Source organism: Haliotis rubra, unplaced genomic scaffold (genome assembly GCF_003918875.1).
Source record: "Haliotis rubra isolate DU_JTF1 unplaced genomic scaffold, ASM391887v1 Scf84, whole genome shotgun sequence".
Lineage (NCBI taxonomy): Eukaryota > Metazoa > Mollusca > Gastropoda > Lepetellida > Haliotidae > Haliotis > Haliotis rubra.
Window position 1 is genome coordinate 1,937,917 of NW_025767568.1, and position 14,602 is coordinate 1,952,518.

The 14,602-nt window shown below is 38.1% G+C and overlaps 1 long non-coding RNA gene across 1 annotated transcript in view; it reads left to right on the top strand.

The window, feature by feature from the left end:
* Positions 1 to 310: 310 nt before the first annotated feature.
* LOC124262469 overlaps positions 311 to 14,602 on the top strand; it is a 28,791-nt gene continuing 14,499 nt past the window's right edge. The window contains exon 1 of the long non-coding RNA XR_006894599.1: positions 311 to 352. This is a non-coding gene — a long non-coding RNA (uncharacterized LOC124262469). The remainder of the gene's footprint in view (positions 353 to 14,602) is intronic.

The window sequence follows — 14,602 nt, forward strand, 5'->3', positions numbered from 1 at the left end:
AATATCGTAACCAAAATAAGTCATACACAGAGAATAATTAGAGTTATATTAAAAAATATGTCGACAAAGCAGAGTAAAACAACTAGATTCACACAGATATAGATATAAAACTAACATGTAACTGTAAAATTATAACACTATTCTAGACAAGGCACCCATGAAGAGCCACCTTCTCATGGTGGGTGAAGTAACGCCACTCTTCTCGTGGTAGGCGCTGAGTAACGCTAAACGCTCTTCAACCCCCTGTTGTGGACCCGGGGGTATATTTGGTCCACCAACCCGACACTGGTTCCAGAAACAGTGTTCCTCTGCACAACACACTACTTCGCCCCTTACTTCACCTAGACGGGTGGTAGAACTGGGCCGGTTCTATCAATCGACTGCTCACGCCAAGCCCTGTACACTGATTATATGTATATGCTCCAAATTTGATTTGGAATTGTTGAAACTTTGGTCTTGGTTCCCTTTGTTCATTTACACTAATTGATTTGGTAATATGTTTATCTTGAACTTTGCTTAGAGTCTTAATGCCCAGAAGGCGGTGGCTCATGGGCCAATCTGGTTGGATTTATCTTTTCAAGATATTTTCTGCTTGAGTATACCCCCTAGTATCATTTGTGCCGTCTACTGGAGATCCATGAGGCATCGTCCCTGTTGACACTCCATGGTGGGTGGGGAGCTAGGAGGGTGAATCACATATTTTTCTACCATGGCATCCTCACTAAAAAAACGTTCACACGAATCTGATGATTCGTTGTCTTCAGATGATGAAGCGCAAACAACTGTCAACAACCCTGATAATTGGCCTCGTTTGATTGTGATGTGTGCCCCTGCCGGTGGCCCTCTCAAGTTAAATCCCTTAAATCCCTGTCAAAGGGCATGGAAGGTTTGGCTGGGGAGGTTAAAGGTTCCCTGCTCACCGAATGCAGGAAAGAAATACAGTCTAAAATTCTGCTCAAAACAAAGTCTTTAGCAAATGTTCCTGTGAAGGTGTCCCCTCACAGGACATTAAATACCAGCAATGAGTGAGTGAGTTAAGATTTAATGTCACATCGGCAATATTGCAGCCATATCGTGACGAAAACAAGCCATGTAGTGAAAAGTAGAAACATTTTAAAGATTAAAACCTGTCGACGATGGACAATAAAAAGACTAGAGAATCACAGTTATAAATATAAAACTAGCGCAAAGTTAAAATATTCCAATTAAAGAAGACAATACAAAATAAAATACGGGCTATAGAGCGCCAACAACTGAAGGTAGATCACCATACTAAGGCCCATGGGGACTTACATTACTTTTGCTACCTGCATGGACCCTAGCTGGATATACACCATCCCTTCAGCCATTGGCGTTGATGCTTAAAAAGCCAGCAAAGGCATCGTCCGTGCTATTGGACGTTGCCTGTCACACATGAGTGAAACTGACATCGTTACTGAACTGCAATCCCAAGGCGTTACTCACGTCAAACGATTTACAGTAAAAAAGAATAATGATGTCTTCAAGACAAACACTTACCTGGTCACAGTTTGTCTCTCGATGCATCCAAAATCTCTAAAAACAGGATATTGCAACGTACGGGTTGATACTTTTATCCCCAACCCCTTAAGGTGTTATAATTGCCAAAAGTATGGTCACGGGTCAAAGTCTTGCCACAATCCAGCTGCATGCAACGATGTGCTGGTGCGTGCCAAGACAGTACCCATTTGTGATAAAACACCTGTATGTGTCAACTGCTCTGGTTGCCATCCATCCTCATCGAAGGAATGTCCTTCCTGGAAGTTACAATCAATGATTTCACGAGTGAAGCATGAGCAAAACGTTTCGTTCTTTGAAGCAAAACAGATTGTTCTAGCACAAGAACAGTCGGGCCCGAGTTATGCTACAGTTGGTTCTGCTTCTGTTCAGGCCTCTAAACCAAAACATGTTTCATGCAGTTCAGTCGTTTGCCAAAAGGATTATATGTGGGCAAGAACGACAGCTCCCACATTGCTCTCTACTGAAATTCAGACGAAAACTCCAAAAGAAACTTCCAGTGTACAAACCATTGTTAAGACCAAGGCATCTTGAGAGAAGGATTCATCTGTTTCTCAGAAACAAGCATCTAAATCAGACTCAGATGTGAAATCAAATGTGAAAACTACATCCATACCGAGCAATGAAATCAATAAGAAAAATCAGAGCAACAGACCTCCGAAGGGGTCAAATGACCAGGTCCAACTATATAATAAGTTTGGATCACTTGAGGCTATGGATGTGTTCGACCATAGCCAAGGTCGGACTCATAGCTTGTCACCCTCAAGGAAGGTGAGGGGTAGATTTCCTGTACATCCGACGAGGAAATAATGTCTTCAACTATAATTCAATGGAATTGTAGAGGACTCCGGACTTATTTAAACGATATACAGTTATTAAACCAAAATTTTAAACCGTCAGCATTCTGCATCTTAGAAACCTATCTGAAACAGGCATAAGTTTGACTTCCGTCAGTTCAATGCATATCATTGTTTTTCTCTTCTGGGTGAAAGAGCTTCTGGTGGATCATCGATCCTGGTGAGGAACAATGTTATCCATAGCTCCGTTCCACTTAAAACAAATCTTCAAGTCGTTGCAGTTCGACTTACATTACAGGTTGCTTTTACTTTATGCTCTTTGTACATTCCGCCTTCATTGTCTGTCCAACTAGCCGCTCTGCAAGGTCTTTGTGATCAACTACCTAGACCCTGTGTAATCATGGGGGGATTTAAATGGCCACAACCCACTCTCGGGTAGCACCAATACAAACACCATAGGTATATTACTGGAGGATTTTATTTCAAACAATGATTTATGTATTTATAATGACGGTTGAAATACGTATTTACACCATGGCACAGGAACATATTCAGCTCTTGATTTGTCTATCACTGACTCCAGCCTACTGAGTGAGTTCGAATGGTCAGTCCACGACGACCTCTGTAGAAGTGACCATTTCCCAACAATACCAAAACCTGTGAATCCATCTGATGTTTCTCCATCATCAAGATGGAATTTTAACTCTTTCAACACCAGTCAACCAGAGGCATTTACTGCCATGAGTTCCCAGAGACTCTGAGGTCACAGATGAAGCCTATGTTTATGAAGGAAATTATTAGCTTGTAAAACGTTATTGCTACTACATCCCATACACCATTTAAAAGATCTAATCCTACTGTTGATAAATATGAAGTTATTTTTATAATATCATTCAAATAATACAACTACAACTTAAATAAAATTATTTTTGAATGAAAATGCAAGCTTACATTTATAACCTCCAGATAACCCACGAAAGAAGCAAAAACTATAGCGATTTTTTTTCCATTTCTGACATGTCATAACATGTCCGTGCCTTTTTCTGTTATATTTTCATTTTTACGTAATCAGAAAATTACTATAAAAAGATTTCTTAAATAATATGTATGGTCGCCTATTTCCCGATATCTGTGGCTTTCCGCTCGGTAACATGACATAACAACGGAAAATACCTCCGTTTTCGAAGCTTCGTATGAAAAACATGGGAGGCGAATCGTTTGATGTCGGGTATCGTTCGAAAGCTCCGAACATCAACATCATCACTGAACCCTTGCTGAGAGTATTTTCACAGTTGTAAGAAGCGATTTTATTGGCTAAAAATTGGTTTCTAATGACGCTTTTTCGGTACAGTCTGCTATAAGGGTCGTGATTGGTCAAAATCAGACACGTGACATGAGGCAGCCAATCATATTACGGCAATGGATACTGTCCTCGTAAACGAAAACCTTTAGATTTAGACGAAAGTTTTGGGTAAAATAACGCTATTTTGAACATATTAAGCAAGAAATCGCTACCTATACGTAAATTATGGAACTTATTGGACGTATCGTGCTAGGCTATGACCTGTGACAAAAATGCTTCATGTATATATTTTCGCATTAAACATCATGTCCGAGCGTGAAGATTGAGGCGGCGAGAGCCGAGATGTCAGTTGTCAGTGACATTACATGATCGCACCAAAAGATGGAAATAGTAATTTTATGTGTACGTTTGACAACTTTTATGAATGTTGTTGTTGATTTGATTCATTAGTTTATTCAATTTATTTAATGAATTCCTCGAAACATCGTTACTTTGCTCTTTGACAATGTTTATGTGGACCCGCTGCCGAAGCATGTGTCCGAGAATTGTTGTTTTCAATAACATTGCGAAAAATAGTTTATAATTTTAATTCTGCTGATAGTATATGATAAATTGAAATTTAATAAGTGTTTTCAGACATTGTGAAATGTGATAGATTTAACATATGAATCATAAGTAAGATAGGTTCCTAAAATTATGTCTCATTTTGACGTGACTACTGCCTGGCGGCTTAAGCGGCCTCCGGTGTCTGGGGACTCATAACGTTGTGGGCGCTTAAGCGGCCTGCGGTGTTGAATGGGTTAAAAAGGCTAACTGGCATTTATATGAAACTTTCTGTGCTGACAAACGAAAACCTGAACCTTTTAATGACATTCCTGATGCCATAAAATGCTTTTCATATGAACTAAATGACATAGCTGACGAGTGTATCGCTAAGTCCTCTGCAATTCCTCACGTGCGCAAAACCATGGTTTAAAAATGAATGCAAACAGGCTAGGATGGCACAGGAAGAAAGCCGAGCACTATTTCCCGCGCCATCCTATGGTCCGCAATTTGGACAAATTTTAAATTTTAAACGCAAAAGCACGAAACATTTATTCGCGCACACCGATATCAAAGGTGTGGAATATGATCCAGAAAATCAAGGGTAAGGGCTCTAAATCTAGCATTCACCATCTCAAAGATAGGAATCAGTTATTGACTGATAAATCAGATATTGCAAATAAACTTGGTGAGACGTTGGCCAAACATTCCTCCTCGTCTAATTATGTACCTGAATTCCCAAAATATCAAAAACAGCCAGAAAAGAATGCTATTAATTTCAATTCAGATAATGGAGAAAATTACAACGAAACCTTTTCAATACACGAGCTTCATACGGCTCTTGACCAGGCTCACGATACCGCTTCCGGAGCTGATAACATACATTATACACTGCTGAAGTACTTACCAGAATCATGTTTAGAGACGCTCTTATCTATTTTTGATGATATTTGGACATTTGAAAAATTTCCTTCCTCGTGGCGCGATGCTATAGTTGTTCCCATCCCTAAACCTGGACGTGATCATACTGATCCTTCCATTTATAGGCCAATTTCACAAACTAGCTGCGTTTGCAAGACCATAGAACGCATGTTAAATAATCGACTAGTTTGGTACTTGGAAACAAATAACCTTATAACAGATATACAATGTGGTTTCCATAAAAACAGAGTGAGTGAGTGAGTTAATATTTATCGTCACATCGGCAATAATTCAGCCATATCGTGACATTTTATAATTATATTAAAGATGAATAAAGTTAGAAATTAAAAAACCTGTTGACGAAGAACAGTAAAACTACTAGTGTATCACAGATATCCATTTAAAACTAGCAATTAAATCTAAAATATTGGAACTAGAAATGACAATACATTTTAAAAACAGGCTGTAGATTGCTAACTACTGAATGTAGATCACCATACTAGGGACCATGGGGACTTACAGTACATTTGCTTCCTGCATGGACCCTAGCTGGATTTACACCATCCCTTCAGCCGTCAGCAAGTTTAGACAAATTAGCCATAAGTTAAAATAACACATATTCTACGATTAAAACTAATTGTAAGTTTAAATTTACTTTGAATGTTTTGGGACTTACGTACCCTCTCAGAAGGACAATAATTTTACAGTACTTTAACCCCCCTCGAGGATACAGCCACTAACAATCTATGTTACTAATTCAAACTTCCAATCATAAAATATTTAGCTATTTACAAATCTGTTAACAAATTTAATTCTTTTAAAAAAGCAATAATTAAATGAGGACTTATATTAGTAAACAGATCCTTCATAGTTCGGGATTTGAAATAGATATCCCTTGTGATGGAGTACTCAACACAATCAAGCAAGAAATGCTTGACCGTGATTCGTTCATCACAAGGGATACAAAACGGAGGATCCTCACCTTTTAATAGGTACTCATGCGTATATCTAGTGTGGCCAATACGACATCGTCGCATAATGACCTCTTCAAATCTGGACTGACAACCCAAGTAGGTGTAACCAATGTAGGGTTTTATTGCATGTAATTTATTAATACCTACTTGGGTGTCCCACTTCTTCTGCATTAGATCGCGGATGTATGTTCTAATGCTGGCTTTATAATCAGAGAATGGGATTAGAAGTGGTGTCACATATTTGTTGAGGGCTGCCTTGGCAGCAAGATCAGCCATAGTGTTCCCAGAAATGCCAACATGTCTGGGTAACCAACAAAAGACGATGTCGCATTGTCCAGTGGCAAGTTGATTGTACAATTCAATAATTTCTAATAAAAGTCGATGTTTACAAGATATATTTTTAATAACCTGAAGACAAGAAAGAGAATCGGAAAAGATTATGTACTGTTTATGTTTCAGCTGTCGTTATATATTTATATATTTAAGAGCCGTTAATATGGCGTTTGCTTCTGCTGTAAAAATGGAGCTGTTATCTGGTATTCTAGAAGATATTATTCGGGATCCAATGACAGTGGCACATGACACCGCGCCACCGTCCTTGGACCCATCTGTAAATAAGGATTTGTGTGTATTATATTTAGCTTTTAGTTGACTTTATGTAATTCATTAGTTTCAGATTTCGTAAACTTTGTCAGAGTTAGGTCAACTTCAGGCCTAACCAGTTGCCAAGGAGGAGAAGAAAGAAGACGGGAAGGAGCTATATTTTCCAGCTCAATGCCGTCAGCAGACAGGAATGGCTTAATTCTGTGCCCCAGAGGCGGAACAAGAGAAGGTTTTTTTGTTGTATAAATCCTCATAGAGGGGATGAAAGACACAGTTATATGCAGGGTTAGACTCATAAGAATATAGTTTTGTAATATATTGTAAAGATAATTTGATATGGCGTTGTGCAAGAGAAGGCTCATCTGCCTCGACGTAGAGACTGTCAACAGGAGAAGTTCGAAAGGACCCAAGACAAAGTCTCAGACCTTGGTGGTGGAAAGAATCAAGTAGTTTTAGATTGGTTTTGCAGGCTCCACCATATACGATGGAGCCATAATCAAGTTTCGAGCGGACCAATGATCGATATAGGTGGAGGAGGGTAGTTTGATCCCCTCCCCACTTTGAGTTGGAAACAACTTTCAACAAGTCAAGTGCCTTCAGGCATTTGGCTTTAAGGGATTTAATATGCGGAAGAAAGGTGAAATGGGAGTCAAAAATTTAACCCAAGAACTCGGCCTCCTTCACAACTATGATGGGTGTGCAATTTAAAGATAGTTCAGGGTCTTGATGCGGTTTGTATTTACGGCAGAAATGTATACAATTAGTTTTGGATTTAGAAAACTAAAAGCCGTTTTCCGGACACCATTTATTTATCTTGTTTAAACACAATTGCAGTTGTCGTTCGATAGTATGCATATTTTAACCGCGACAAGAAATAACGATCCATCTATTGAATCGTTTAAAACTTTTGATAAACTATTTATCTTTAGACTAAATAGTGTGACCGACAAAATACTGCCTTGTAGAACACCCTGATCCTGATTGTAATGATCAGATAGGGTAGATCCCACGCGGACTTGAAATTGTCTGTCCTTTAAAAAGTTGGCTATAAATTGAGGCAAACGGCCTCCCAATCCGAAACCATGTAAATCTTTTCAAATGCCATATTTCCATGTAGTGTCATAAGTCTTTTCAAGATAAAAAAAGATAGACACAGCGTGTTGTTTATTAATTAAAGCGTTTTTAACAAAGGATTCTAAACGCACTAATCAACAGTACTCCTATTTTTACGGAAACCACATTGTATATCTGTTATTAGGTTATTTGTTTCCAAGTACCAAACAAGTCGATCATTTATCATTCGTTCCATGGTTTTGCAAACACAGGTAGTTAGTGAAGTGGGTCTATAATTTGACGGATCCGTATGATCAAGTCCAGGTTTAGGTATAGGTACTACTATAGCGTCACGCCACGAGGGAGGAAAGTTACCTGATGTCCAAATATCATCAAAAATATATAAAAGAGTTTCTAGACAGAATTCTGGTAAATGCTTCAGGAGTTGATAAAGTATGTTATCAGCCCTTGCAGCAGTATCGTGAGCTTGTTCAAGAGCAGTATGGAGCTCACGAATAGAAAATAGTAAATGATAGTCTTCCCCGTTATCTGTCTTGAAATTAATGGGTTTCTTTTCTTGTTGTTTTTGATATTGTTGGAATTTAGGCACATAATTAGAAGAGGAAGAATGTTTAGCAAGAGTTTCCCCCAGTTTATTCGCAATATCTGATTTATCAGTAAGTAAATGGTCTCCATGTTTAAGATGATGGACGCTAGATTTAGTACCTTTACCTTTAATTTTCTGTATCATGTTCCACACTTTAGACATGGGCGTTCGAGAATTAATTTTTGATACATAATTTCGCCACGATTGGCGTTTATTCTGTTTAAAGGTACGCCGCGCTTTAGCATTTAAAATTTAAAATTTATTTAAATTATGCACCATAGGGTGTCGACCGAAATAATGTTCTGCTTTTTTCCTTGCCTTCCTAGCTTGTTTGCATTCATCGTTGAACCAAGGTTTTCGAATATGTGGAATTGCAGAGGACTTTGGTATACACTCATCAGCTATGATGTTCAGTTCATCAGAAAAGCATTTGATAGTATCAGGAACATCAACAAAAAATTCAGGTTTAAGTTTCGTAACGCACAGCAGCTCATAAAGAGGCCAGTTAGCCTTTCTAAAATTCCATCTTGATGATTGAGGAATATCAGATGGGGTAACAGGTTTTAGTAAAGTAGGAAATTGGTCACTTCCACAGAGATCATCGTGAACTGACCATTCAAATTCATTCAGTAAGTTGGAGTCAGTTATTGACATATCAACAGCTGAATATGTTCCTGTGCCAGGATGTAAATATGTATTTGTACCATCATTATATAGACATAAATTATTATTCGAAATAAATTCCTCCAAAATGTGACCTTTTGCGTTTGTGGTCACACCACCCCAGAGAGGTTTGTGCCCATTCAAATCACCCATGAATATACAAGGCTTGGGTAGTTGATCGTAGAGTGTTTGTAGATCAGCCTGCTGAAGAGTTGATGAAGGTGGAATGTACAATGAACACAGAGTAAGTGTAACGTTCAAAGTAATTCGCACTGCAACTGCTTGAAGATTATTTTTAGTGTAACAGGGCTATGAATAACATCATTCCTTAAAAGGATTGATGATCCTCCAGTGGCTCCATCATCAGGTGGAGAAAAATAATGATATGCATTATGGTGACGGAAGTCAAAAGTATTTGTCTGCTTTAGATACGTTTCTTGCAAACAAAAAGCTGAAGGTTTAAAGTCTTGGACTAATAGGTGCAGTTCATTAAGATTAGTCTTTAGGCCTCTGCAATTCCACTGAATAATATGAGAAGAAACTACTTCTTCGGAGGGTTTATTGGTGATCTACCCCTCGCTTTCCTTGAGGGCGACAAGCTATGTGCCCTAATTTGGATGTTTTCGGACACATCCATGTCCTCTAAGGATCCAAACTTGTTAAAAATTTGGATTTGGTCATTTGAACCTTTGGATGCTCTGCTACTTTGACATTTTTGCAAGTCATTTCTGGCTTTGATTTTATTTTTGGTAATATATTTCCCATTATTTTGTGATTGATGTTTTGGTATGGGCTGTAATGATGATGACGAGGATTGTTCTTGAGAAGATGACCGTGACTGAACTTAAACTGTTTTTGGAATTGATTCAGCTGTCTGAGTGGACTGGTTGGGTGAGTATATTTCAGGTTTTTCTGTATCCACCCATGTCAGATCGGTTTGGCACAGTGTTGATACACATACACATCAATCTTTATTCAGAACTGAAGGCCACAGGCCCATAGTACAGGTATATACAAAGTTCAAAAGCAGAGTGGGTTTCTCTTCAATATCGCATGGTATATGAACAAAGCAATATTTACAATCAATATACGATTAGAAGTTGACAACAGTTTGATACATTTATGTTTTGACGGTTGTTTCGTAAAATAACTGGGTATATATTTGCTTCTAATGTTTCTATAATAGTCACAAATTAGCAGTACATGGTATTCATCTTCCAAGACATTCATTTTACAATATCTGCACACAGTAGATTTCTTGTGAAATTTTCCCTTATAACAACTTAAATCATAATAAACAGAACGAAACTGTGATAAGGCTTGTCTTACTTTCTTGATATTGATACAACGTACATATGGTTCACACAAGAAGTCTTCTTTTAATAGGGACTTTGGAGTTGTTCATGCCACTCCTGTATAAAGCAATCTTTGCTTCTTCTTACAAGTAAATTTAAGAATTGGTGCTTATTTCCAACTCCCTGCCATATCCACGCATAACCTAGTCCAAATCTAAATAAAACTGTTTTTACATGCGTAGCCCAATTAAACCTATTACGCTCGGCGCTTGCGTTTAAATCTAGATTACATAACATTTTGTAAGCTTTAAATGGGTAGCGTGAACAGGGCATGGAGAGGAGCTTAAGCCAGAAAGCAATACAGCGTTTAAGCGTGTACACATGAATAGGATATCTACCAGTTTCTCCAAGGACAATTGTATTTGGTGTAGACAATCGCACACCAAGGAATCGTTTACATGCATAAAGCAATACCCTTTCCAGACAATCATGTTTGTGAAAGCCCCATAATTCTGACCCATACAATAATATGGGTAGTATCTTACAGTCGAATATTTTGAAATAGACATCATATGACAAGTCTTTAAAGCTACAAAGGCATTTTGTAATACACACTAAAGCTTTCTTTGCCTTAAGTGAAATGTGTTTGGCAGAGAGGGACCAATTTAGAGTTCTATTAAATGATACTCCAAGGTACTGGTACGATGTAACGACTTCCAGCATAGCTGATTTATATGTCCATTTTTCTGATTTTGATAGTTTAGGTCCTTTTTTAAAAATCATAATTTTAGTTTTATCAAGGTTAACATTTCAGGACCATTTATTACAGTAGGTTTCTAAAGCAAATGTCACGTGACCAAATCAATGGAGAGTGTTGTGATTTTGCTCCGCATTGTAGCCCATCATAGCGATACAAGGAGTGGACTTTTTTCTACATATTTGCATACCAACAAAGAGATAAGTAAACCAAGTATTTGATTTTCATCATGAATGTTGATATAAGTCTCTGGAGAGCTAGAATTGGCTGTTTTTGTCCTCGCAACCGACGACCACGTTGCTTTTACCCCGGTATAAGGATACCTGGTGGGATGCGTGTAGGATGTCGCCTGTTGTTGTTGATAATGACTTTACTCATTGTATCTGGAGACGTGGAATCAAACCCAGGACCTCCTAAAACACCACATACGTCTTCTGATAACAGGGTTCAGACAAGACTATCGTCTCAGAATGTTGCAGGTCAGTGTGTTACTCCAGACGCTGGGGTCACCCTTGGTGACCTCGCTAAAACGCTCAACAACATTCAGACTCAGATGTCATCGTTGAATGACAAGTTTGATGAGTTTCGTAACGACGTCAGGGAAAAATTTGCCACACTCAAGGAGGAAAATGACATTTTGAGAAAACAAATTTCTGATCTTGAGACAAAACAAGATAGTTTAGAAGCACAATCCAGGCGATGTAACCTCATTTTCCATGGATTGACAGAGCGACGAAATGAGACGTGGCGTGAAACAGAGAAGGTAGTGCGAGATTTTATGAGCTCGTCACTTGACATCGACTCATCTGGTTCAGTGAGCATTGAACGTGCTCATCGGTTGCATGCTCGTAATGGGAATAGACCTGTGATTGTCAAGTTCACTTTCTTCAAAGACAAATCAGATATATTAGAAGTAGCAAAGACAACTTTGAAAGGAAATAAAGAGTTCAGAGTGTCAGAGGACTTTACAGAGCGTGTCCGACATACCAGATCCAAGTTATTTCCCTTTATGATGAGAGCAAGGGATGATAAGAAAGTGTCATACATGAGCTATGACAAGCTCATTATAGATGGCCTGGTGTATGTCTATGACCAAGAACTCTCTGATTTGAGACAGGTAGGAAAGCGTCGTAACTGGGTCTCATCAAACCGTGCTACAGACGAGACTAGTCATCACACTGGATAGGAATACGGTTATGGTCTCAGTGAAACTGACTGTTTGAATATCAAAGTTGCATATAGTAATAACGATAGTAATCTAAATAGCGACTTAAATTCCAAACCACACTCTGCTGGAGATCCAACTAACTTCTCTTCTGACGTCACAAGTCATAGTGTTACTCCAGACGCTGGGGTCACCTTTGGTGATCTTGCTAAGACACTCAACAATATTCAGTCGCAGGTGTCATCGTCAAATGACGAGTTTAACGAGTTTCGTAACGACGTCAGGGAAAAATTTGCCACATTTCCGGAGGAATATGCCATGTTAAGAAAACAAATTCCTGATTTAGAGACAAAACAAGAGAACTCAGAAGCACAATCCAGGCAAGATAACCGCATTTTCCATGGTTTGGCAGAGGGACGAAATGAGACGTGGAGTGGGACAGAGAAGGTGGTGCGAGATTTTATGAGCTCGTCAATTGACATCGACTCATCTGGTTCAGTGGACATCGAACGTTATGATACTCAAGATATCAACTTTAATTCAAAACCAAAGTCTGCTGGAGATTCAACAAACTTCTCTCCTGATTCAACGAACTTCTCTCCTGACGTCACACTTGATACTCCACTCTCGTCATCTATTCTGCATGATGATGACACAGATATGCATGTTAGTGACATCATAACTGGCGACAATACACCGAGTGACACTGATGTCATAACGTCCATATGCTCTTGGAATATAAATGGGCTTATATCAAAAGTTAAGTTTTCTGATTTTATATCATTCTGTAAAAAAGTTTAACATTTTCTGTTTCATTGAAACTATGTGTCCAAATGCATATGATATTTTAAATGACATTGTCGGTGAATATGATATTTACACTAGTAATCCTAGAAGATATAAAACCCGGGGAAGGTTTTCTGGTGGATTAGCAGTTTGTATTAAAAGAGATATTGCATCTTATTTTGAAAGAATTTACTGCCAAGCAAAAAATGCTCTCTTTTTCAGAATAAGAAGCGAGTTGTCCCCCTTTCAGCTCTTCCTAGTGTTTGTTTACATTAACCCCAAGGGGTCACCGGCGCACACAGACAGTGAAGAGAGTGGGACTGACATGCTAGAGCGACAACTGCTTGATATTATTAATGATTATGGCGAGTTGTCGGAATTCATAATGTGTGGCGACTTTAATGCCAGGACTGGAAGTGAATTAGATTACATCATAGATGACGATGTTGATTATTTACCAGTTGATGATGACTATAAATCCGATGACTTTTCTTGTCCCCGACATTCGCTAGATACTGTCGTTAATAATTATGGTTTAAACCTACTACATATCTGTAAGGTACTTGGTATCCATATTGTTAATGGAAGAACTAAATCAGATAACGGTGGAAACATGTCATATATTTCCCATTCTGGATGTAGTGTTGTTGACTATTTTATTCTTTCTTCAAATATATTCGATAATATTGTAGACATGAAAGTTTGTCAACGCACCGAGTCGGACCACCTTCCATTGGTGTGCTATTTTAAAAATATTATCCCATCAGTAAGTAAAAATGAGATTCCGAATACACAAAAAACTGAATCATATTCAAGGATGAGTTACAGGCTTCCTCCGGATTGTCAAATTTTATATCAAAATTATCTCCGCAGTAGAGATGTCATAGATATGTTTAACACATTTACTTTATTATTGGAGGAAAACATCAACACTGCTTTAAGACATTTAAGTGATATATTAATTCACTGTGCAGTGAATGCAGGAGCCTATGATACAGTCACCCGTAAATCTCATTCACAGCAACCGCCTTGGTTCGATAGGGATTGTAGTAAATTAAAAACGAGAAAATATTTTCTATTGAACAAGTTCAGAAGATTTAAATGTGATTTAAACTTAAAGTTGTATGTGGATGCCAAAACTGAATATAAGAGATGTTGTGAAAAGAAGAAGCGTTCTTTTAATACCAAAATATGTGATGATATAAAGAGGTCTGCTGATCATGGAGATTGTAAGAGTTTTTGGAAAACATTAAAGAAAGTTATACGTGGAAATGCCTCAAGTTATTCGATGTCTCCTGATACTTGGTACGATTATTTCAATAATTTGCTAAATCCGAAAGTTGAAAATGATGATGTAAACGATTTTGATTGTTTTGTCTCTCAATATATTAATTCACATTCTTGTGAGGATTGTAATGATTTGCCTTTCACGGATGATCTTTTGTCAGGTGAAATAACCGATAGGGAAATAGTCGATGCTCTGAAGAGTTTAAAAAGTGGTAAATCTGCAGGTGAGGATGGAATACCCCCTGAATTTTTCAAGATGTCGGGAAATTTTATTGTACCTTACCTGAAACTTCTCTTTAATAGAGTCTTAAT